Raw genomic sequence first — 24,240 nt, forward strand, 5'->3', positions numbered from 1 at the left:
ATGTTACCTACTTTAAGAGCCTCCTACACTTCGGACATCATTACGTCACAACTAATAAAAATTTCTAACTATACAACTTATTTACAAGATATAAATGTATTAACATACCTACATAAAATAGAGGAGGCGTTGACTGTACGAACACAATAGTATTTTTTCCTTATAGACCGGTGGCGGTGGGGACATTTAAGTACCTACCTAAGTAATAAGGATATACCAACGGGAAATACCGTAAAATGGGGTGAGTAGGGTTCGCGGGGAGAGTTGGGTTATGAATGGGGAGAGAAGGGATGAAAGAAGGTGAGATGGGATTTTAAGGCTACTGCTACAAAAATAATGTATTCCAATTTAAAATGGAGATATAAAAAACTCGATCCAACAATCTTCCAAAATCACCTTTGTATGAAAACCCAAGTCACCCCAAATACGAGGGACTACGGGGTGAGGTGGGAATTCCTGTTTATCGTCAAAGTTATGAAATGGAACTACCCAAAATAAAATAAAAACTAAAATACAAACGTCCGGAACACTTATTATATATGTCGTAGTCAGATCGTATAATCCGCCGTATTACATTACGGCTAGCCGTTATCAAAAACAGGGGCGTTTTGAAATGCGGCGGTTCGACGATTAGCCGGATTGTCATTGCGATACGTTCTTCAATAAGGCGGCCAACGTTTAGCCGCATCGTACTACTATTTTAGATTGTAGAGTGACCAGTTCTTTCGGTCGCCTACGTAACTGGAGTTTGACAATGTTTGCAAATTTATTTATTTTTACCATGGTCCCACCGCACTACATGTGTTTCTTTTCCAAAACATTTCCTTCACAACTTAAATAGACGGAGCCCCGCAAGCGGGGCTCCTATTTCTGGGCGGTTTGCCCTTCGGGCATCTGAAGCTACCTAACGAACCCAACCTACTTACCTACCTACGCTTTTTTCCCCAAAGTATAATGTTTTCACGGACGTCTCACTAAATCAATAGGTAGGTAGGTTAGGTTCGTTAGGTAGCTTCAGATGCCCGAAGGGCAAACCGCTCAGAAATAGGAGCCCCGCGAAGCGGGGCTCCGTCTAGTTAAGTTGCGAAAGAAATGTTTTTTGAAAAGAAACAGTCCGACGAACTCCAGATTTGATGGACACCCCAGCGTTTGTCAGGCAGCGCCACGGGTGTTAAAAATGGGAACTAAAAACTGTCAAAGCGGCGGCTAATGACTCGCTGTATTACATTACGGCTAGCCGTGTTGAAGAACGTATGGCGCCGAATACATTCCGGCGGATTCTCATTCAGCCGCATTCAATCCGGCTAATCGTTAAACCGCCGCATTTCAAAACGCCCCTGTTTTTGAAAACGGCTAGCCGTAATGTAATACGGCGGATTATACGATCCGACTGCGACATATACACCATTCAGTTTGCATATGTAAAAATAAAATGTTATCGAGGTTTGAATCTCAGTTTTGCACCTACTCACCCCATTTTACGGTACTGAAAAAGGGATTCAATTCGCAAGTAGATAAGCATAATTGAAAACCTACTAATTAAAATTATTTCCATCAATTCAGACGCGTGTGATAGGTAGGTTGTACTGGTGGTACTGGTGCTCGACGCGGTCCCAGTACATGTCATCTTGAAACTTAAAGTCATTGTCAATAGAGGTGACAACAGGGTATCATCTATTGGACATTAGCATGTCGAGCACTAGTACCACCAGGTGGAGGTAAGGTAGGTATACGTACAACATTTGTGAAACTGAATGTTTGATTAATCTTGTATTAAGCAGAAACGTCTGCAAACGATACCACAATGCTTAGAAGCAGAGATGGGCATCATTCGAATAAACTTTTATCTGAATGATCATTCGAATAAACAATAATTCACGATATTTTTATTCGCGGATGATTTATTCGCGAATGATTTATTCGCGAATAATTTATCCGCTGATAAATCATTCGACCACTTTTTAAATGAGGAATGATTTATTCGTTACTTCATTCGAATAAATCCACGAAAAATATTTCAGTTTTTTGGCTTATTCCATTCAAATAAACAACACGAATTATAACACGTTTAATATGACTCGTTTTTACTGTAAATTTGTTCTGACAAGTTAAAGATTATTAAGGGTTAAAGGTTATGCCCAGGTAGTATAATAAACAAAGGATTAGCGTGAACAATGAATTACTCACACACAAAGTTATATTAGTAACTTTCTAGCCAGACCTAGAAAGAGATAGCTATACACTAATAGAGTGAGAAAACCAAATTTTCTTAGCAGTTGTTTGCTTCAAAGCGAATATCACAACGCGTAATTTATATTTACAGCAACTATTTAGGAAGTTGCAGGACTTGCGGGAAATGAATTAGAGATTCACTAGATATGATATAATAAAGTTATGTGACGTCCCACGGGTAAAGGTACCTTATGGCGGTTGGCACTTACGCTATTATTAACGCCGCTCCAATATTATTGCGGCGCTATGTGACGTAAGTCCCAGCCGCCATAAGGTACCTCTTTCCGTGGAACGTCACATGACTTTACTATTTCATATCTAGTGAATCTCTAATTCATTTCCCGAATCGCGGTGCCAGCCGCCATAAGGTACCTTTTGCCGTGGAACGTCACATCCTTCTTCCTCGCGTTATCCCGGCATTTTGCCACGGCTCATGGGAGCCTGGGGTCCGCTTGATAACTAATACCATGATTTGACGTAGGCACTAGTTTTTACGAAAGCGACTGCCATCTGACCTTCCAACCCAGAGGGGAAATTAGGCCTTACTGGGGTTAGTCCGGTTTCCTCACGATGTTTTCCTTCACCGAAAACTCGTGGAACGTCACATATCTTTAATATTCCATATCTAGTGAATCTCTTATTCATTTCCCGAATCGAGCCAACAGTTGCCAAATCTTTCGAAACCGTGAAAACATTATAAGGTATTCCTGGAATAAACAAATTATTCGTGGCAATTCATTCGACGAATAAATTATTCGCGGATGAATTATTCAACGAATAATTTATTCGAATAAGAATAATCATCCGACATTTTTATTCGTCATTCGCGATAAATTTTGTTATTTTCATTTGTTATTCGTCACTCGAATAAAATTTGCCCATCTCTGCTTAGAAGTACCTAAAGGAAAAGTGGAAAAACTCCCTGTCTCAGGCGGGTCTCGAACTCGCGACTCTTGGATACCAGTACGGTTACCATCAGTTTGTCACTGACATAAACGCCGTCGAGAACGTAATTGACCGAAGCGAAGCGAAGGTCTACGTTTTGACTCGGGCATTTTGCTTTCGTATGTCCGGATGTTCTCCTCTACAGGTCGCAATTCTTAACCGATTCTCGTGAAATTTAGTGACCGAATTTTATGACTAAATAAAATTTTTTTGTCAATCCGGTTTTTGGAAATTTTTAAAAATGGCGGAGTCGTGATACCTGGCGCCTAAACAAATAGTCGTATCGATATCATAAGAGTTTTTTCTTTTTGAGACATGTTTACAGAGTTAATAGCAAAAAATGCAGAAAAAAATTATCGCTGGTTTAGGCGGTATTTAGATATTTAGTTTTGTATTTCCGGATGTTCTCCTCTACAGGTCGCAATTCTTAACCGATTCTCATGAAATTTTGTGACCAGATTCTATGACTAAATATTTTTTTTTTGTCAATCCGGTTTTTGGAAATTTTTAAAAATGGCGGGGTCGTGATACCTGTTGCCTAAACAAATAGTCGTATCGATATCATAAGAGTTTTTTCTTTTTGATATATGTTTATAGATTAAATGGCCAAAAATTCAGGAAATTTGTATCGCTGGTTTCGGCGGTATTTAGATATTTAGTTTTTACTTGAGAATGAGTAGCTAAATTTCGTCAGCTTTAGTAAGAACTATCATGGCGCATTTAGCAAACGTTCGCTTTTTTGTTTGCATAGGGAGGTCCCTGGTTCCATCCCCAGTAATTGTATGCTGCTTCATAACTTTTTGTATTTTTTTATACTTAAATTTCGTATGAATTGTTGTTTTTTATTTTGAAAAAATGAAAAAAAAATCGTATTTTTTATTTATCAAGCGCGGGCTAAGCGTATTCGTTTATTTTTTGCAAGAGATGATGGCTTTTTGCGCTTTAAAGAAAATTTGATTCTTCAATATACGGCGCCATACCTTTGGCCTATGCTCGTCTAGATGGCGACACCATTTTATATTTAACAATTTTTACTCATATCAGTAAAAGAACATGGGACAAAATCATATGGCGTTCTAAAAATAAAAAAAACCTTTTAGCCATACATATATACATTTATTGATTTTTTTTTTCATTTTCATTGACCGAAGCGAAGCGAAGGTCTACGTTTTGACTCGGGCATTTTGCTTTCGTATGTCCGGATGTTCTCCTCTACAGGTCGCAATTCTTAACCGATTCTCGTGAAATTTAGTGACCGAATTTTATGACTAAATAAAATTTTTTTGTCAATCCGGTTTTTGGAAATTTTTAAAAATGGCGGAGTCGTGATACCTGGCGCCTAAACAAATAGTCGTATCGATATCATAAGAGTTTTTTCTTTTTGAGACATGTTTACAGAGTTAATAGCAAAAAATGCAGAAAAAAATTATCGCTGGTTTAGGCGGTATTTAGATATTTAGTTTTGTATTTCCGGATGTTCTCCTCTACAGGTCGCAATTCTTAACCGATTCTCATGAAATTTTGTGACCAGATTCTATGACTAAATATTTTTTTTTTGTCAATCCGGTTTTTGGAAATTTTTAAAAATGGCGGGGTCGTGATACCTGTTGCCTAAACAAATAGTCGTATCGATATCATAAGAGTTTTTTCTTTTTGATATATGTTTATAGATTAAATGGCCAAAAATTCAGGAAATTTGTATCGCTGGTTTCGGCGGTATTTAGATATTTAGTTTTTACTTGAGAATGAGTAGCTAAATTTCGTCAGCTTTAGTAAGAACTATCATGGCGCATTTAGCAAACGTTCGCTTTTTTGTTTGCATAGGGAGGTCCCTGGTTCCATCCCCAGTAATTGTATGCTGCTTCATAACTTTTTGTATTTTTTTATACTTAAATTTCGTATGAATTGTTGTTTTTTATTTTGAAAAAATGAAAAAAAAATCGTATTTTTTATTTATCAAGCGCGGGCTAAGCGTATTCGTTTATTTTTTGCAAGAGATGATGGCTTTTTGCGCTTTAAAGAAAATTTGATTCTTCAATATACGGCGCCATACCTTTGGCCTATGCTCGTCTAGATGGCGACACCATTTTATATTTAACAATTTTTACTCATATCAGTAAAAGAACATGGGACAAAATCATATGGCGTTCTAAAAATAAAAAAAACCTTTTAGCCATACATATATACATTTATTGATTTTTTTTTTCATTTTCATTTTATTCCTGTATCGAAAGATGGCAGTAAATTTACTGTGACTACAAAATTTAGTATGACAATATGATATGATATGATATGATTTATTTATCTCACAATATACAATGTCACTTAAAATAACCCTCTACTACATATAGGGACCGTCCGCGTTGGAGGGTCTGCCATCTTGTGGCCTGAATCGGAAACATGTACATTGCCAAAACAAGTTCTACCATCTACCGTTCTTGTAGGTACGTTTCCTTATGCATATTCTGTCACAGAATAAATAATAGTACTAAGTACAGAAGACTCACTCTCTAACAAAACGCGTCTGTTACGATCAGCACAGATATGGCCGCTAGGTGGCGACAGCGCCACGCGCGGCTTATGGCAAACCCCAAAATTGGGGCCGAACGGATGTACTTTTAGCTACCTGTAGCAAAGCGACGAAATCGCGGAGTGAGACACGCCTGGTTCTGTCATCTTGTGGGCTACATCGGAAGCATAAACGTCACATTTACGCCTCACGCCAAAAATCTGACGGCTCCTATGCTGCCCCCTATAGTTCACGCACGTGCCCTATACACTCTATTCTCTTTAGATTAGATATTTAAATTCTTACTCGAGAATAAGTAGCCAAATTTCGTCAGCTCATCTAAATGCTATCATAGCGCAGTTGGAAAGACGCTTACAAGCAAGGATATGGGATAGGTACCCGGTTCGATCCCCAGTAAATGCAACTTTTTTTATTTATTTTTTGCACTTAAACATCGTATTGCTGATTGCACAAGCGAGCGCGAAGCGCGAGGTAAGCGTATTAGTTTGAGTTTTTGTTTGAACATTTTTTTTGCGGTTTAAGTTCAAGGGCATGGCTGTTCCAGGAGTCAATTTCCACTTACGTTCTAGCATGGACGGTCACCATCCATAAATCGCAGGGGTTAACATTGCCTAGGGTAGTGGTCGACCTTAGGCTCAGGGAACTAGCTGTAGGTTGCTCGTACGTTGCGCTTTCCCGGGCTCAAAGTCTAACTATCATTATCCTAGAGCCTTTTAATTTGGATCGCCTCGCTAAAATGGCCCATAATTTCCGCAAATCATTTTTTCTTCGAGGCTATTACTCCGTTCTCATTTTTTCCCAGTGAAATTTCTTCGCTTTATTTTATATTTCGTGGACATTTTTTCATAAACTAAATTTCCCTTTCTCAATTTATTCCCTTTTATTTTTAATCCCAGTAGTTAAAATAACCAGTAGGTTTTTTTTTCACTAACTAAATATTCTCTATCTCCATATTTTCTCTTTTTTTTAATGCTAGTGGTAAAAATAACCAGGTTTTTTTCAAATAGGTAGGTTAGGGTTTTTTTTGATGACCCTAAAAACGAAACTGCTCCCAGAGATAGGTAGGTTAGGGTTATTTTTTTTGATGACCCTAAAAACGAAACTGCTCCCAGAGGTAGGTAGGTTAGGGTTATTTTTTTTGATGACCCTAAAAACGAAACTGCTCCCAGAGATAGGTAGGTTAGGGTTATTTTTTTTTGATGACCCTAAAAACGAATCTGCTCCCAGAGATAGGTAGGTTAGAGTTATTGGCTGACAGCGTTTGGTTTTTTACTTGTATTTTTTTAGATTATGTTTTATTTTTAGTGTTTTTAATATTTGTTGTATGTGAAATACCTACAAGTAACAAATATAATTACTACACTATTAACATACAGTAACAAGAAAATATTATCCTAGATATTTAAAAGAACGAAAATTATAAGGAAAAGATTAATTTAAAAATATTAAAAATAGGCGATTGCGGAAAAAAACCATTGGGAAAATATGGGAACGGAGTAATTGCTACCGAGAATGAATGATTTCGGGAAATTATGGGCAACGCAAAATATGAGAACGGAGTAATTGCCTTGAAGAAAAAATGATTTCGGAAATTATGGGCCACACTCGCGCACGAAGCTTCTTAGTTGCAGTTTACAGGCTAATTCAAAGGTAATGTTGGTTTCCTAACATAAGTAGAGTTAGACCAAGAAAAGTCTGCAGAGATTTTGACACTGGCACAAATAACATTGGCACTGCGTGTGCTGTCAAAATCTCTGCAGACTTTTCTTGGTCTAACTCTATCCACTTTTCTATACAATTGGTATGGCGACGTGGATACTTAAGGGGCATCGACCGTACACTGAAATCGGGATGATATTTTTATCATGTTATTTAGTAGTCATCGTGCGTCTCGCTTGCGCCAATACATGTACGGACAAGAACGAGTGAAATGCACGATAACTAAATGACATCAGTTAGATGTCTTTCTGATATCAGTGTAAGTTTGAATTGGCCTGTTAGCCAAAAATTGTTTCGTATGTCCATATGTTCTACTCTACAGGTCGCATATCTAAACCAATTCCCGAATTTTGTAAGCAATTGATAGATAAGTTTTTATGGTCAAATTAGATTCTCTAAATTCTTCTAAACAACGGAACCATACATTTATTCAGTTTTAAGCTCTGCTCGCGAGGTCTACAGCTCACAGAGCCACTAGTTTTATTCCTGTATCGAAAGATGGCAGTAAATTTACTGTGACTACAAAATTTAGTATGACAATATGATATGATATGATATGATTTATTTATCTCACAATATACAATGTCACTTAAAATAACCCTCTACTACATATAGGGACCGTCCGCGTTGGAGGGTCTGCCATCTTGTGGCCTGAATCGGAAACATGTACATTGCCAAAACAAGTTCTACCATCTACCGTTCTTGTAGGTACGTTTCCTTATGCATATTCTGTCACAGAATAAATAATAGTACTAAGTACAGAAGACTCACTCTCTAACAAAACGCGTCTGTTACGATCAGCACAGATATGGCCGCTAGGTGGCGACAGCGCCACGCGCGGCTTATGGCAAACCCCAAAATTGGGGCCGAACGGATGTACTTTTAGCTACCTGTAGCAAAGCGACGAAATCGCGGAGTGAGACACGCCTGGTTCTGTCATCTTGTGGGCTACATCGGAAGCATAAACGTCACATTTACGCCTCACGCCAAAAATCTGACGGCTCCTATGCTGCCCCCTATAGTTCACGCACGTGCCCTATACACTCTATTCTCTTTAGATTAGATATTTAAATTCTTACTCGAGAATAAGTAGCCAAATTTCGTCAGCTCATCTAAATGCTATCATAGCGCAGTTGGAAAGACGCTTACAAGCAAGGATATGGGATAGGTACCCGGTTCGATCCCCAGTAAATGCAACTTTTTTTATTTATTTTTTGCACTTAAACATCGTATTGCTGATTGCACAAGCGAGCGCGAAGCGCGAGGTAAGCGTATTAGTTTGAGTTTTTGTTTGAACATTTTTTTTGCGGTTTAAGTTCAAGGGCATGGCTGTTCCAGGAGTCAATTTCCACTTACGTTCTAGCATGGACGGTCACCATCCATAAATCGCAGGGGTTAACATTGCCTAGGGTAGTGGTCGACCTTAGGCTCAGGGAACTAGCTGTAGGTTGCTCGTACGTTGCGCTTTCCCGGGCTCAAAGTCTAACTATCATTATCCTAGAGCCTTTTAATTTGGATCGCCTCGCTAAAATGGCCCATAATTTCCGCAAATCATTTTTTCTTCGAGGCTATTACTCCGTTCTCATTTTTTCCCAGTGAAATTTCTTCGCTTTATTTTATATTTCGTGGACATTTTTTCATAAACTAAATTTCCCTTTCTCAATTTATTCCCTTTTATTTTTAATCCCAGTAGTTAAAATAACCAGTAGGTTTTTTTTTCACTAACTAAATATTCTCTATCTCCATATTTTCTCTTTTTTTTAATGCTAGTGGTAAAAATAACCAGGTTTTTTTCAAATAGGTAGGTTAGGGTTTTTTTTGATGACCCTAAAAACGAAACTGCTCCCAGAGATAGGTAGGTTAGGGTTATTTTTTTTGATGACCCTAAAAACGAAACTGCTCCCAGAGGTAGGTAGGTTAGGGTTATTTTTTTTGATGACCCTAAAAACGAAACTGCTCCCAGAGATAGGTAGGTTAGGGTTATTTTTTTTTGATGACCCTAAAAACGAATCTGCTCCCAGAGATAGGTAGGTTAGAGTTATTGGCTGACAGCGTTTGGTTTTTTACTTGTATTTTTTTAGATTATGTTTTATTTTTAGTGTTTTTAATATTTGTTGTATGTGAAATACCTACAAGTAACAAATATAATTACTACACTATTAACATACAGTAACAAGAAAATATTATCCTAGATATTTAAAAGAACGAAAATTATAAGGAAAAGATTAATTTAAAAATATTAAAAATAGGCGATTGCGGAAAAAAACCATTGGGAAAATATGGGAACGGAGTAATTGCTACCGAGAATGAATGATTTCGGGAAATTATGGGCAACGCAAAATATGAGAACGGAGTAATTGCCTTGAAGAAAAAATGATTTCGGAAATTATGGGCCACACTCGCGCACGAAGCTTCTTAGTTGCAGTTTACAGGCTAATTCAAAGGTAATGTTGGTTTCCTAACATAAGTAGAGTTAGACCAAGAAAAGTCTGCAGAGATTTTGACACTGGCACAAATAACATTGGCACTGCGTGTGCTGTCAAAATCTCTGCAGACTTTTCTTGGTCTAACTCTATCCACTTTTCTATACAATTGGTATGGCGACGTGGATACTTAAGGGGCATCGACCGTACACTGAAATCGGGATGATATTTTTATCATGTTATTTAGTAGTCATCGTGCGTCTCGCTTGCGCCAATACATGTACGGACAAGAACGAGTGAAATGCACGATAACTAAATGACATCAGTTAGATGTCTTTCTGATATCAGTGTAAGTTTGAATTGGCCTGTTAGCCAAAAATTGTTTCGTATGTCCATATGTTCTACTCTACAGGTCGCATATTTAAACCAATTCCCGAATTTTGTAAGCAATTGATAGATAAGTTTTTATGGTCAAATTAGATTCTCTAAATTCTTCTAAACAACGGAACCATACATTTATTCAGTTTTAAGCTCTGCTCGCGAGGTCTACAGCTCACAGAGCCACTAGTTTACTTTCTATACGTAATATGCGAGTGCGAGCGAGATGTATAGAAAGTAAATTACGTTCTCGACGGCGTTTATGTCAGTGACAAACTGATGGTAACCGTACTGGCCATCGCTCTGCCAATTGACCTACCGAGACTTACCGGGTGACATGATGATGATTGATTACTGTTTGATTTTTAGTACATAACCAATATGTAAATCTTTCTAAGGTTAATTAATACCTTACCTAAATATCTATAAAACCTCTATTTTGCTAATAAATAATGTTGGTATGAAATTAATTATGTGAAAGTAAATAATATTATGAGACAGAAACAAATATATTAATATTTTATAGTTGTTTGTAGTAAGAACGTGGGTAGCTATGAATTATTTATTCCAAGGTAAAAGTGTCTAAATGCATAATCAGCGAAATCGCTTAGGGCACCGGCACTTGGCCCTTGCAGCCCAAGAAAGCCTGTTTCGAACCGGTGCAATAAACTCGGTGCTCCATTATGCTCTCGTGTTTCTTCGCAAAACACTCCTGCAACCATGACTAATATAAGCCATAAATCTGCCACCATGCATTTTTATCCACTAAGTACATATAGGTACCTACTATAATATACTTATTGTAGAGTTTATGGAATTCTAGACGACGGCTCTAACAATATATAAGAATTTAATCAGTAATCACTATATATAACACGCAGTTTAGATTTGAATGGGCATCTAGATCTAGGATAGCATGCATCTAGAACTTTACAATTTGTTTATCAATGCGAATTTCTGTATGTTAATTCGGGAAAATTATATTTTTTCGCGTTTTGACGTAAAAACATAAGAGAAAAAGAAGCCATTATTGTAAACAAGTCTCGGTGTCTTGATATATTGTATAAGCATTAATACTTAGTTTAATAACAAAAGTGAATCAACTTACCCGCCAATACAAAAAAGCCGTAACACAGTTTTCGTAAATTAAAACCCGCGAACAGAAGCGTCTTTCAAATTACACAAAATCACAATTTTCCAATTATGTTCAACTTTTTTCCATATATTTTTGTAACACGTTTGTTGTGTGTTTAATGTTTTGCCGGCATGGCGCGCGGAGCGAGCGTACGACGCGATCGGAGGCACATGTGAAATCAGCTGTGGCCGCTGCCGACTAACGGTGCGCCCCTCCCCGCGCAGATAACTTGAGATAAGATACGGTTCGGTACCAATAGGTGTTACGATGACATTGACTTGAACCTAAAACCAATTTCGTGACCTATACGAGTACAATGTTCCTATGTTGAACGGCTTTTTATATGTCTATTAACTTAGGTTCAGTTAAATCTTGTAATAAATATAATCTTTAACAAAAGAAAACTATTTCAGATAACACATCTAACATGCCATTATTTTATGGTTTCCAACAGCAGTTTCACTTTACAAAACGCACGCAAAATGCACGGTTTACTATAAAAAAATATCCAAATCACTATAGCTGTGTATATTATTGAAGAGTTCCCTCGATTTCTCCAGAATACTCAAGTCTCAAAGCCTGACATGATGACAATGAGAATTGACCAAATCGGTCCAGCCACTTCAGTCGTTTTTGTAAAATCGGAAAACAGAAAAAAAAGAAGAAAATGAGTAGAGTACTAAGTACTATCAATCTTGAGTACCTAGCGCATGTATGTGACTTTATTACGAAATTGACTTACATTTCAGTATGCTGATATCAGTGATATCTAAACAGATTCTTATGATAAAATACTTAAGTAAAGTTCACATAAAATTGAAGATGTTTAATTTAACGAAGGTTCAAAGCATTTTAACTTAAAGTGAGAAACTTGAAACTGGCAGCATAAAGAGGGCTTCTGTCTGGCTTTGAGGTTTAGAAATTATATGAAGGTATGTACCTACCTACACAATCCGTGCCTATACTATACTAGCGACCCGTCCCGGCTTCGCACGGGGTAAACCTTAACAAGTTATACACCTAAACCTTCCTCAAGAATCACTATTGATAGGTGAAAACCGCATGAAAATCCGTTCAGTAGTTTTTAAGTTTATCGCGAACATACAAACAACAGACCCGGCGGGGGACTTTGTTTTATAAGCAGAGATTGGACAGATTGGCGTCATTGCTCGCAATAATGTGGACATGACTCCAAATTTGATTAAATAATTAATCATTTAATTATTTTTTACCTGAGATTTAATTTTGTTCCCTAGTCAATAAATAGCACTTAAATATATTTTTGATATAAAAAATGAGTACCTACAGAAAATTTGGAAAACATACTGAATATTTTCTTTAATAAATTTACATTATAAGAAATCTTTGTGTTATTTATTGATTAGAAATCAAAATTAAACCTCAGGTAATAAATTAATTGAATGATTAATTATTTAATCAATTTTGGAGTCATGTCCACATTCTTGCGAGCAATGACGCAAATTTGTCCGATCTCTGTTTATAAGATATTATATATACCAAGGCATTTGTACCGTACCTATAATATGTAATGGTCTTTAAGATTTTATCGTTTAAACCATATTTTTACTAATTATAGCAAAGCTATATACTTAAACACAATTTTCCTTTTTCTACTAAACAACACTTATAAATTACTACATAAACTATCCTTACTTATACAGATAATTATGTAACTCTAATAAACACCATTTCAACTTTTTCAGATGTAATGCAAGTCTTGTCTTATAATTTTGTTTTATTGGATGGACGCATATGCAACTTATGTTCGAAATATTTAATAGTCCGTGTCGGTGCGATTGCATTAATTACCTCATATTTTTTTATTTTATTTTATGAGTGAAATACATTATTGTGTTTAATTTATGAACTGTGGCGACTATTGACAGATCATTATAACATTGACTACTTATTTTATTGTTTAGCCTCATGTACTAATTGAATATGGATGACCTTATCTCGTGACCGTACTCGCATAATTGATATTTTGCTGACCAAAAACTGCAACGAAATGTTCTTATGTCATACATTACTAAAGCCATACCTTAGGTTCTTTTAAGGGTTTCTCTATGTGTTTTCCAAATTAAAGAAGGTCTAAAGTAGTTAAAAATGGAAATGACCGGCATCCTGTATCATGATCAAACAGCTGTTACTCTGTTAATTTGCGCGACTAGTGCATCTACATATATACAGCTATTACTCACGGATGTTCTATCAACGGCCAATTGCTTGTTACGAATCGATTCAGTGTTTTATATCATTAATTGCTTTAATTGTTGGAGTTCCTTCGTGGCTTCAGAGAATTGCTTTTAACTTACGTGTATTTTATAGGTACTACACTCCGTCTTTATGTAACTATAGTAACATAATAATTAGATACGTTTTGATATAATCACGATTTCGATATTCTCAATCATTTTTTCGCAATAAATGAAGATGAGTCTATAGGTAATTATGGACGTCGTAAATATGTACAAACGTGTAAATTTACATAATTGCAATCAAGTTTAAAGAGTAGGCGTAAGCAATAATAATAAAATGTACATGCAGGCAAACATTTTAGTGTTACTTTGAGTTATCTTCCATGCATTTTATGTTAAATTGGATTTGGAGGAGGTATAATTATAAGCAATAACTTTTGCACCTCTGGCTACGTCAATGCATTTGTGTGTAGGTTGAATATGGTACTGTATTTAAAATAAATTATTTTACACCATGCGTGAAATAAAGCACCAGATAATTGTTAGAAAAATACAGATAGGAGTTATTTTTAAACACAAGTTCTATTTAATAAATCGGATATAAATATAAAAAAGTAGGTGAGTTGAGCGTGACGTCACGATGTAATGTTTCATATAAATTCCATATTAGCAAATCGTTTTGACAGTTTAAAAAAAGTAACTGATTTGACTAGTAGGGAAATACCCTATTTATTACTAAAATCACTTTAAATCTTAAGTACTTAAGTAAGTAAGTCGGCAATCATAGTCTAATAAAACATGGTCTTCCATTCCCAGAGTGACACGGGCCTACGTCACAACAACATGGCCGCTATATATAGCGCTATCGCATATTATCATATAGCGCTGTCGCATGATGACGTAGGCCCGTGTCAGTTAGGTGACCTAGAAAAGACGGGAATGGAGTACCAGGCGGAGTATATTATTATACCATGGTCGGCAATAACATTAAATATAAAGCATGTTTATGGGTAAAAGTGGTCAAATATGTCGTAGGATTACGAATTGAAGTTTTATTCTTCAAGTTGTTGACACGATTCCTAATCGCGGTTTGTATTTTTTTTTTCAGTCTTACGGAATAATTGTTTACGGAAGATTTATTTTACGCCTAATACTCAACACGTTACCACACATAGATAATTTTGTCCCGGGCTTTAAAAACAAACGAATGTCAAGCCATTCAACTCGGACCTATACCTATACTATGTATTCAATTTGTTTATGAGTGGGTTATAAATATGCTCCATTCAACATTTGATGCTGCGCCAGGGCCAACGGTTTTTCGACTTAACTTCAATAGGTAATATTTTATGATTTTAACGGTGCTTGTATTAAATCGAGACTATAATTTTCGAAGACCTGTCTAGCCTAGTGGGAAGTGACCTTGCCTTTGTATGTAAGGGATCTGTAGTCATGAATAATAATAGTATTCATATTCAGAAAATTTGACCGTTGTATGTAAATAATTTGGTCCTGAAACCAGTAAAACAAATACATAAAAACCGGACAAGTGCGAGTCGGACTCGCCCACCGAGGGTTCCGTACTTTTTAGTATTTGTTGTTATAGCGGCAACAGAAATACATTTGTGAAAATTTCAACTTTCTAGCTATCACGGTTCGTGAGATATAGCCTGGTGACAGACGGACGGACGGACGGACGGACGGACGGACGGACGGACGGACGGACGGACGGACAAACGGACGGACGGACGGACAGCGGAGTCTTAGTAATAGCGTCCCGTTTTACCCTTTGGGTACGGAACCCTAAAAATTTTGAAAAAAAGGTAAGTTCATTCATTGAAGTACCTATTTTATAAGAAGTAATACTTCAATGAATCTGTGTTCATATGTATATTGAACCCTTTCTCGTGTGAAAATTCATTTGTTGGAAGTCCATACACATGGCGATAGTGCACATAACAGTGCCACGAGTTGAAGCGACATTAGCATCAGTCCCACGAGCCACTTTTGGTCCGCAAGTGTCGTGACTATAACGTCCCTAAACTGTGGGACGCAGTCAACTAGATATGCTCTGATAACTTCACTTTTTTGGGTACCGTTCGGTAATTATTATCATTTCACGTATTATAACCATAAAAATTAAAAAAAAAAATGCTGAACACAAATGATCATAACGGCTTTTAGCGCATTGAAAATGTGTTCATATTTTAGCTTGTTTATTTTAGTACCGTACTTACCTACGTGCACAAAACTTACAAGTTAAAGAACCAGCTTCATAATATAATGTAGTCTAAACCTCCATAAATACGGAGAGAGCTAATGATCTTTTCTTTCAATATGTAATATATCTTATTATATATTACGTCAGAATAAATACCAGGATTTGTTATTTATTTGTTACATATACGTACTACATTATATATAATAATATAATTTAAATATAATACGGAACCCAAAATACATTTCCATTGTGCACGGCCGCGACCGAGATGGTATCTAACCAATTACCTTGATCTTTTCTGTCTGTGGACGAAACTGTAGAGCTCCGCCCGCTTGACCTCTGCTGGCTGCCCGTTGCTGTTGTGAGCAGTATCACACTGTGCTGATGGATGTTCCTGTCTTGTAGGGGCTTCTTGTGACATAACACTGAAAATAAATTAATACGTTTATTGTGGTTTGATTCAATCAACAAAAGTTCAATGAAAATAGTAAGATACCGCAATTATTGTGGCTTGAGATTTAAGTATTCGTCGCATTTTTAGAGATTTTTGTAACAACATGAATTACTTTATTCAAATTTGATAACTGATGATAAGTTTAACAAGTTATAAACTTGTATGAACACAATTGAAGGGATGTTTACAAAAACAACATAACTGCTTAGAGCGGTTGACACTTTTTTAAGAACATTGTTAATCGTTTCAGGTGTCAACCAGTGTAGTCAGTTATGTTGTTTTTGTAAACATCCCTTCAATTAAAAGCAGAGTTTCAAATAAGTCGATATTATAAGTAATTAGGTATACTTTATCTACATATGGCCTATTTATGATTACCTAATTAGTAAACTTGGTTGCTTATTTTAGTAATAAGATATTTTCAGAGTTTTAGTCACACTTTCAAGATTGACAACGTTAAAAGTTAAACGAGTTCAATCACAGTCAAATATTTGACATAACCACAGCCACAAATAAAAATTAAGTATATTACGTTTGATTCGCCCAATGTACCGTACTATTAATTAAATGTTATTATTATATAACCCTGTACTGTATTTCATATCTTGTCCACAAGGTCCTGAAGGAGAGAGATTGCTATGGATATAAGTAATTTCAAACTTAAAATGTTTCGTTAAAAACAATCTTTTAAACCACAGAGAGGAGAAGCAAGATTCTAGGATTTCCATGTAACAACTAGCATTCAGGTTTGGTAAATCGACTTGGTTTGCATACATTTCTAATAAGTACCTAGTACATAGATACCTACTTATTTATAAGTAGCTAGATTATAAAATCTTTCCTCTGTGAAACCTAAAACCATTACAGGAAATAATACTAATCATGGGAACTAGGTGAAAAGAATGTAAATAGTTGTGACACTTGTGACCCTGTTTGTATGCGCATGCGACCGCGATTGGCGTATTAATATTACGGCAGGTACCTACACAACTACACAAATACTGCATTTACGAGTTTGACCAGAGAGTGGTGAATAATAGAGAATGTTTTTATACGTAAAAAGTTGTCACACATATTGGGTAGCTCAATTGTTGGTGTGTTAGTGTTCAGCGGATTCTGAAAAAAAAATAGGGATTAAATAAGCGATTTTGACTTATTAACAATATTAGTGGTGGTAATTGCTATAACTGTTCCAAATTTAAGGCATCTACGACAAACGGTCTCTGAGAAAAACGCATTTAACTGATTTGCAAGACCGAAGTGATCTCATAAGTAATCCCGTGAACAAAGTTTTGTACGGAACACTAAAAATTATTATTCATTGTGGGCTACTTTCCCACTTACACTTATACCTACACTACACTTAACTAATATTAATACACTTATATAAAACATAATATTAATATATACAAATATTTATTTACATACATTTTATACATATATTTACATTTATACAATAATAATATACACGTTATATTTTCATATCGTCCGTCAATTCTTGACGGTGCCAACAAGTCGGGTGCAATGCACACGCGCACCGCGATAGCATTCCTATGTTCAGAGCGGCCGGTTCTGAGACCCGCTCCTGTGCCGGCCGGCCATCGCCGCGCCCCGCTTCAGTCTATGCACATTACTGACGCGAAACGCATGTCGCTTGTGACCGCTAGACGCATTACGTTCGCTATCGCTTTTGCTTTTGTTGACACTTTATTTCTATTTCTATATTTCTTCCGTACTGTTACCTTCTGTGTTTCTATCTTCCGAACTTTGGACATTCCTTCTGTGTTGTATATGTCGTAGTCAGATCGTATAATCCGCCGTATTACATTACGGCTAGCCGTTATCAAAAACAGGGGCGTTTTGAAATGCGGCGGTTCGACGATTAGCCGGATTGTCATTGCGATACGTTCTTCAATAAGGCGGCCAACGTTTAGCCGCATCGTACTACTATTTTAGATTGTAGAGTGACCAGTTCTTTCGGTCGCCTACGTAACCGGAGTTTGACAATGTTTGCAATTTAATTTATTTTTACCATGGTCCCACCGCACTACATGTGTTTCTTTTCCAAAACATTTCCTTCACAACTTAAATAGACGGAGCCCCGCAAGCGGGGCTCCTATTTCTGGGCGGTTTGCCCTTCGGGCATCTGAAGCTACCTAACGAACCTAACCTACTTACCTACCTACGCTTTTTTCCCCAAAGTGTAATGTTTTCACGGACGTCTCACTAAATCAATAGGTAGGTAGGTTAGGTTTGTTAGGTAGCTTCAGATGCCCGAAGGGCAAACCGCTCAGAAATAGGAGCCCCGCGAAGCGGGGCTCCGTCTAGTTAAGTTGCGAAAGAAATGTTTTTTGAAAAGAAACAGTCCGACGAACTCCAGATTTGATGGACACCCCAGCGTTTGTCAGGCAGCGCCACGGGTGTTAAAAATGGGAACTAAAAACTGTCAAAGCGGCGGCTAATGACTCGCTGTATTACATTACGGCTAGCCGTGTTGAAGAACGTATGGCGCCGAATACATTCCGGCGGTTTCCCATTCAGCCGCATTCAATCCGGCTAATCGTTAAACCGCCGCATTTCAAAACGCCCCTGTTTTTGAAAACGGCTAGCCGTAATGTAATACGGCGGATTATACGATCCGACTGCGACATATATATTATTGACATTATAATATTTATTGGAGAAAGTGGACATACTACATCCCCATACTGGTGACCCCTGAAGAACACAGTACCACGAGGATTTTATCAGAAAACCGTACGTAGAAGTGTCGAGCAAAATAGACAAAGGAAATACCGTTATGTCGCCCATCACACAAGTACCGGCGGGAGTGCCTGTTCCCACTGCACCATCCGTCACAACTGCGCCGCTCGGTTCCACAACAACAACGACTCCGTCATCCGAAGTTTTTAGAGTCGGAGTACGACTTCCACCTTTTTGGCCGGAGGAACCCGCGATTTGGTTCTCGCAGGTTGAGGGTCAGTTCGACATAGCCGGCATCACCAATGACCTGACAAAGTTTCATTATGTCGTCAGCCAGTTGGATCGACAGTTTGCAAAGGAGGTCAGGGATATTATCACCAATCCACCAGTAACTGACAAATATGCTAAGCTGAAGAGCGAACTCATCAGTCGACTGAGCGATACCACCGAGCGACAGATCCAGCAACTCCTGCATCATGAAGAGCTGGGAGACCGTAAGCCGTCTCAGTTCCTGCGTCACCTGCAGGCTCTGGCAGCTAAGCGCATATCGGACGACGTTTTACGCATGATGTGGATCAACAGATTACCCGCTAGCATCCAAACTGTCCTCGCAGGGCATCCAGATGCTTCGTTGGACATTATCGCAGACCTTGCTGACGTCGCACGTCGCTTCTGCAGGCTCCGAGCAACCTGGCTCCAGTAGTGACGCCTTGGCAAGGGAGATAGCTGCGCTCAGGAGAGAGGTTCGAGCCTTGAAGATGGACCGTGAAGGAGGAAGATCCCGCTCAAGGAATCCCAGCCGCTCCAGAAGGCAGAGTCGTTCCAGCACCAGGTCCCAGTCCAGTTATAGGAAATTTCCCATCTGCTGGTACCATTCAAGACATGGCGAGAACGCTAGCAAGTGCGTACAACCCTGCGACTACAAGAAGTCGGGAAATGCCATGGGCAGTCGGTAATGGCGACTCCTGACCGCCCTGTCACATCGCGTCGCCTGTTTGTCACCGACAGAAGGTCGAAGCTGCAGTTTTTGGTCGACACCGGTAGCGACCTCTGCGTCTTCCCCAAGTCGTTACTGCACGAGCGTCGAGCACCGACGGGGTACAACCTTTCCGCAGCCAATGGGACACCCATCGAAACTTACGGTTACGCGCATCTTAACCTGGACCTTGGACTTCGACGTGACTTTCCGTGGCGTTTTGTGGTAGCTACGGTTACTAAACCGATTATAGGGGCAGATTTTCTAGCGCACTATAATTTAATTGTAGATTGTGGTGGTAAGAGGCTAGGTCGTATTGTAGATAACATCACTAGTTTATATGTTAATGCCGTTTCTGCTATTAATACTAGTGATATATTTTCTGTGAAGGTCATGAACGGCAGCGATTCCTGCTACCATCAAATATTGTCACAGGAATATCCTGAGATCACACGACCTGCTGGCATACACCGCACTATACCACATAACACTCAACACCACATTCGCACCACTCCAGGTCCCCCGGTATCCTGCACTCCGAGACGTCTTGCCCCTGACAAGCTGAAGCTGGCGAGGCAGGAGTTTGAAGGTATGTTGGCTAGCGGCACGGCACGACCATCAGAGAGCCCTTGGTCTTCACCACTGCACCTGGCGCCTAAAAAAGATAATGGGTGGCGCCCGTGTGGTGATTACCGTCACCTCAACGCCCGTACCGTCCCTGACAAATACCCCATCAGGCATTTGCATGATTTTACCCACAGCATATCTGGTTGTAACGTCTTTAGTACCATTGACCTCGTAAAGGCTTACAACCAGATACCTGTATGTCCGGAGGACATACCGAAGACGGCCATTACTACACCCTTCGGTATGTTCGAGTTTCCGTTTATGACATTCGGACTCCGGAACGCAGGCCAAACCTTTCAGAGGTTCGTGGATGAGCTGACACGCGGGCTGGACTTCGTCTACTGCTACTTGGACGACTTTTTAGTCTTTTCCAGAGACGAGGAGCAGCACAAACAGCACCTACGTGAAGTTTTTACCAGACTCCGAGACTACGGCATGGTAATCAACGTGTCTAAGTGCGTCTTTGGGGCTCCACAGGTAACTTTTTTAGGTTACCTGATTTCTGAGAGCGGTACCAAACCCTTAGACACGAAAGTCCAAGCCATACGTGACTTTCCACCACCCAAGGACGTCAAGCAGCTGAGAAATTTTTTGGGTATGGCCAACTTTTACAGGCGATTCCTGCCACATGCCGCCCAAATCCAAGCACCTCTCAACGCACTCCTGGGTGGAGCAGTCAAAGGTTCCAAACCCATCAACCTGACCGGCGATGCTCTGAAGGCTTTCAACGAGACCAAGGAAAGCCTATCCAACGCAGCATTACTTGCTCATCCCGATTGTCGGGCTAAGCTGGCGTTGGTCACAGACGCATCAGACGTGGCACTGGGTGCAGTACTGCAGCAGCAGCTGCAGGACCAGGTATGGCAGCCGTTGGCTTTCTTTTCTCGGAAGCTGAGTCCATCCCAGACCAAATACTCGCCGTATGATCGCGAACTGCTTGCGATCTACGAGGGTATTAAATATTTTCGGCATATGCTAGAGGTGAGGCACTTCCCGATTTATACTGACCATAAGCCGATCAGTTTTGCTTTCCATGAGAGGAAACATAACTGTTCGCCTAGGCAGTTTAGACACTTGGACTACATATCCCAGTTCACCACCGACATAAGGCACATATCTGGCAAAGACAATGTCGTGGCCGACACCTTATCTCGGATTGAAGAACTGGCGATACCATTCGATCTTGCCGACCTAGCTCGATCTCAAGTGTCTGATCCCGAGCTTGCTCAGTACTTGGCCTCGTCATCCCTGCGCTTGGTAAGAATGCCATTCCCGGGTAGCCCTGAACCCTTGTACTGCGACGTCAGTACGCCGACTCCCCGACCATTCGTTACCAAGCAGTACCGAAAAGCCGTTTTCGACAGTCTCCACTCCTTAAGTCATCCTGGTGCCAACACAAGTGCTAAGATTGTAGCCCAGCGTTTTGTCTGGCCCAGCGTAAGGAAGGACTGCCGAGACTGGGCACGAGCTTGCGTGCCATGTCAACGGTCTAAGGTGAGCCGTCATGTGTCTGCACCTCTAGGCACATTTGAACTCCCTCGGGCTCGCTTTCAACAGGTACATATTGACCTAATCGGTCCCCTCCCTGTTTCACAAGGCTTCCGCTATTGCTTGACGGCCATAGACCGCTTTACGCGGTGGCCAGAGGTCGTACCAATAGCGGACATCACGGCAGAGACGGTGGCCAAGGCATTATTGGCTGGCTGGATATCCAGGTTTGGGTGTCCTGTAGATATTGTCACAGATCGTGGCCGACAATTTGAGTCCACACTGTTTCAATATCTATCTAAGGCCATCGGCTTCCAGCATAGACGCACGACCGCGTACCATCCAGCATGCAATGGCATTGTGGAACGCTTCCACAGGCAGCTCAAGGCCGCCATTACATGCCATGCTGACGCCAATTGGTCCGAGGTATTGCCTCAAGTGCTTCTCGGCATACGCAGTGCTTTTAAAGAGGACTTACAAGCGTCCTCAGCCGAAATGCTTTACGGCGAGCCGCTGCGACTTCCAGGCGAATTTTTTGACCCAAGCGTACCCGGTACCACTGATGTCACCGATTTTACCGCACGGTTACGCTCATTCGCCTCGAAGTTGAAGCCTACGCCAGCTTCACGCCACAGCAAGGACAGGATCTTTGTGTTTAAAGAGTTAGCGACAGCTGAATACGTCTTCCTTCGCGAAGACGCTTCACGCGCTCCTCTAACGCCTGTATACTCAGGCCCGCACAAAGTCCTGGAGAGGACTGATAAAGTTTTTAAACTCCTCATTAAAGGCAAACCGGTTACCGTGACCATCGACCGATTAAAACCAGCGCATTACCTGTCCGAGGACTTGAAGCTCGCTGATCAGGGGTCGACCACACCTGCCGCACCAGAAAACATCCTGCGCGGGAGGCAGCATAGTGACCCTGGGCCAAGTCAGGCTAACGTACCTAAAACTACTCGTTCGGGAAGGCAAGTACGTTTCCCAGATTATTATTGCCCTTAACCAGGTCTCTGGGGGGGAGTGATGTGGGCTACTTTCCCACTTACACTTATACCTACACTACACTTAACTAATATTAATACACTTATATAAAAAATAATATTAATATATACAAATATTTATTTACATACATTTTATACATATATTTACATTTATACAATAATAATATACACGTTATATTTTCATATCGTCCGTCAATTCTTGACGGTGCCAACAAGTCGGGTGCAATGCACACGCGCACCGCGATAGCATTCCTTTGTTCAGAGCGGCCGGTTCTGAGACCCGCTCCTGTGCCGGCCGGCCATCGCCGCGCCCCGCTTCAGTCTATGCACATTACTGACGCGAAACGCATGTCGCTTGTGACCGCTAGACGCATTACGTTCGCTATCGCTTTTGCTTTTGTTGACGCTTTATTTCTATTTCTATATTTCTTCCGTACTGTTACCTTCTGTGTTTCTATCTTCCGAACTTTGGACATTCCTTCTGTGTTGTATATATTATTGACATTATAATATTTATTGGAGAAAGTGGACGTTTGGATTACTGTGGCTGAGATACGTCACGCACCCTATCTACATCCCCATATCATGTTACTCATTGTCATTACCATAGGTAGGTACATTGTAAATAGTGTAGCAATTAATACGGGTGCAGCATTGTTGCTTTTAAGAAATTGGAAGTATATTCAATTCCAGCTGAAAAGTGTAATTAGGTTTGTAATATGAAACTTAATTTGATCATGCGACTTTGCATGGTGATAGATCCGTAATATTTTCACGTCTATGGCTCACCGTAAGTATAAACAAATAGAAAATTAATGGTATTGATTACTTCTCACACATGGCATTATCTAAGCTTAACGTACGAGTTTTTAGGTCATTTTGTCGTTTGTCTGTTTGTGTATATTTTATTAACCCACATTTGGTATTGAGTGAGTAACTATGGATTTATTTCAGTTGCGTAAGGGCATATATTTTTTTTCGAAACAGTTGGGCGAATAAATCTCTACCTGTACATATGGCTAATAAAAACAACCATAATTTATTAATAAAATTGCTGTAAATCAAGTGAACCAATTAACTAAATCGTCAGTGTAACCAAAACCCATCTAATCTGTCACCATGTTCAAAAAACTCGTAAGTATTTCAGTAGGTACAGAATGGATTATGTTGAGATACAAGCTTAATGTTT

The 24,240-nt window shown here is 39.4% G+C and overlaps 2 protein-coding genes across 2 annotated transcripts in view; one reads left to right on the plus strand and one right to left on the minus strand.

Annotated features, from left to right (window-relative positions):
• LOC134789994 (myosin-IIIb-like) overlaps positions 1-11,542 on the minus strand; it is a 72,083-nt gene extending 60,541 nt beyond the window's left edge. Inside the window, exon 1 of the mRNA XM_063760735.1 lies at positions 11,336-11,542. The gene's annotated coding sequence lies outside the window, so the exon portion shown is untranslated. The remainder of the gene's footprint in view (positions 1-11,335) is intronic.
• The window catches only part of LOC134789988 (phospholipid scramblase 2), a 412,262-nt gene that overhangs the window by 302,506 nt on the left and 85,516 nt on the right, over positions 1-24,240 (plus strand). The window lies entirely within an intron of this gene.

The sequence above is a fragment of the Cydia splendana genome, chromosome 4 (assembly GCF_910591565.1).
Source record: "Cydia splendana chromosome 4, ilCydSple1.2, whole genome shotgun sequence".
NCBI lineage: Eukaryota > Metazoa > Arthropoda > Insecta > Lepidoptera > Tortricidae > Cydia > Cydia splendana.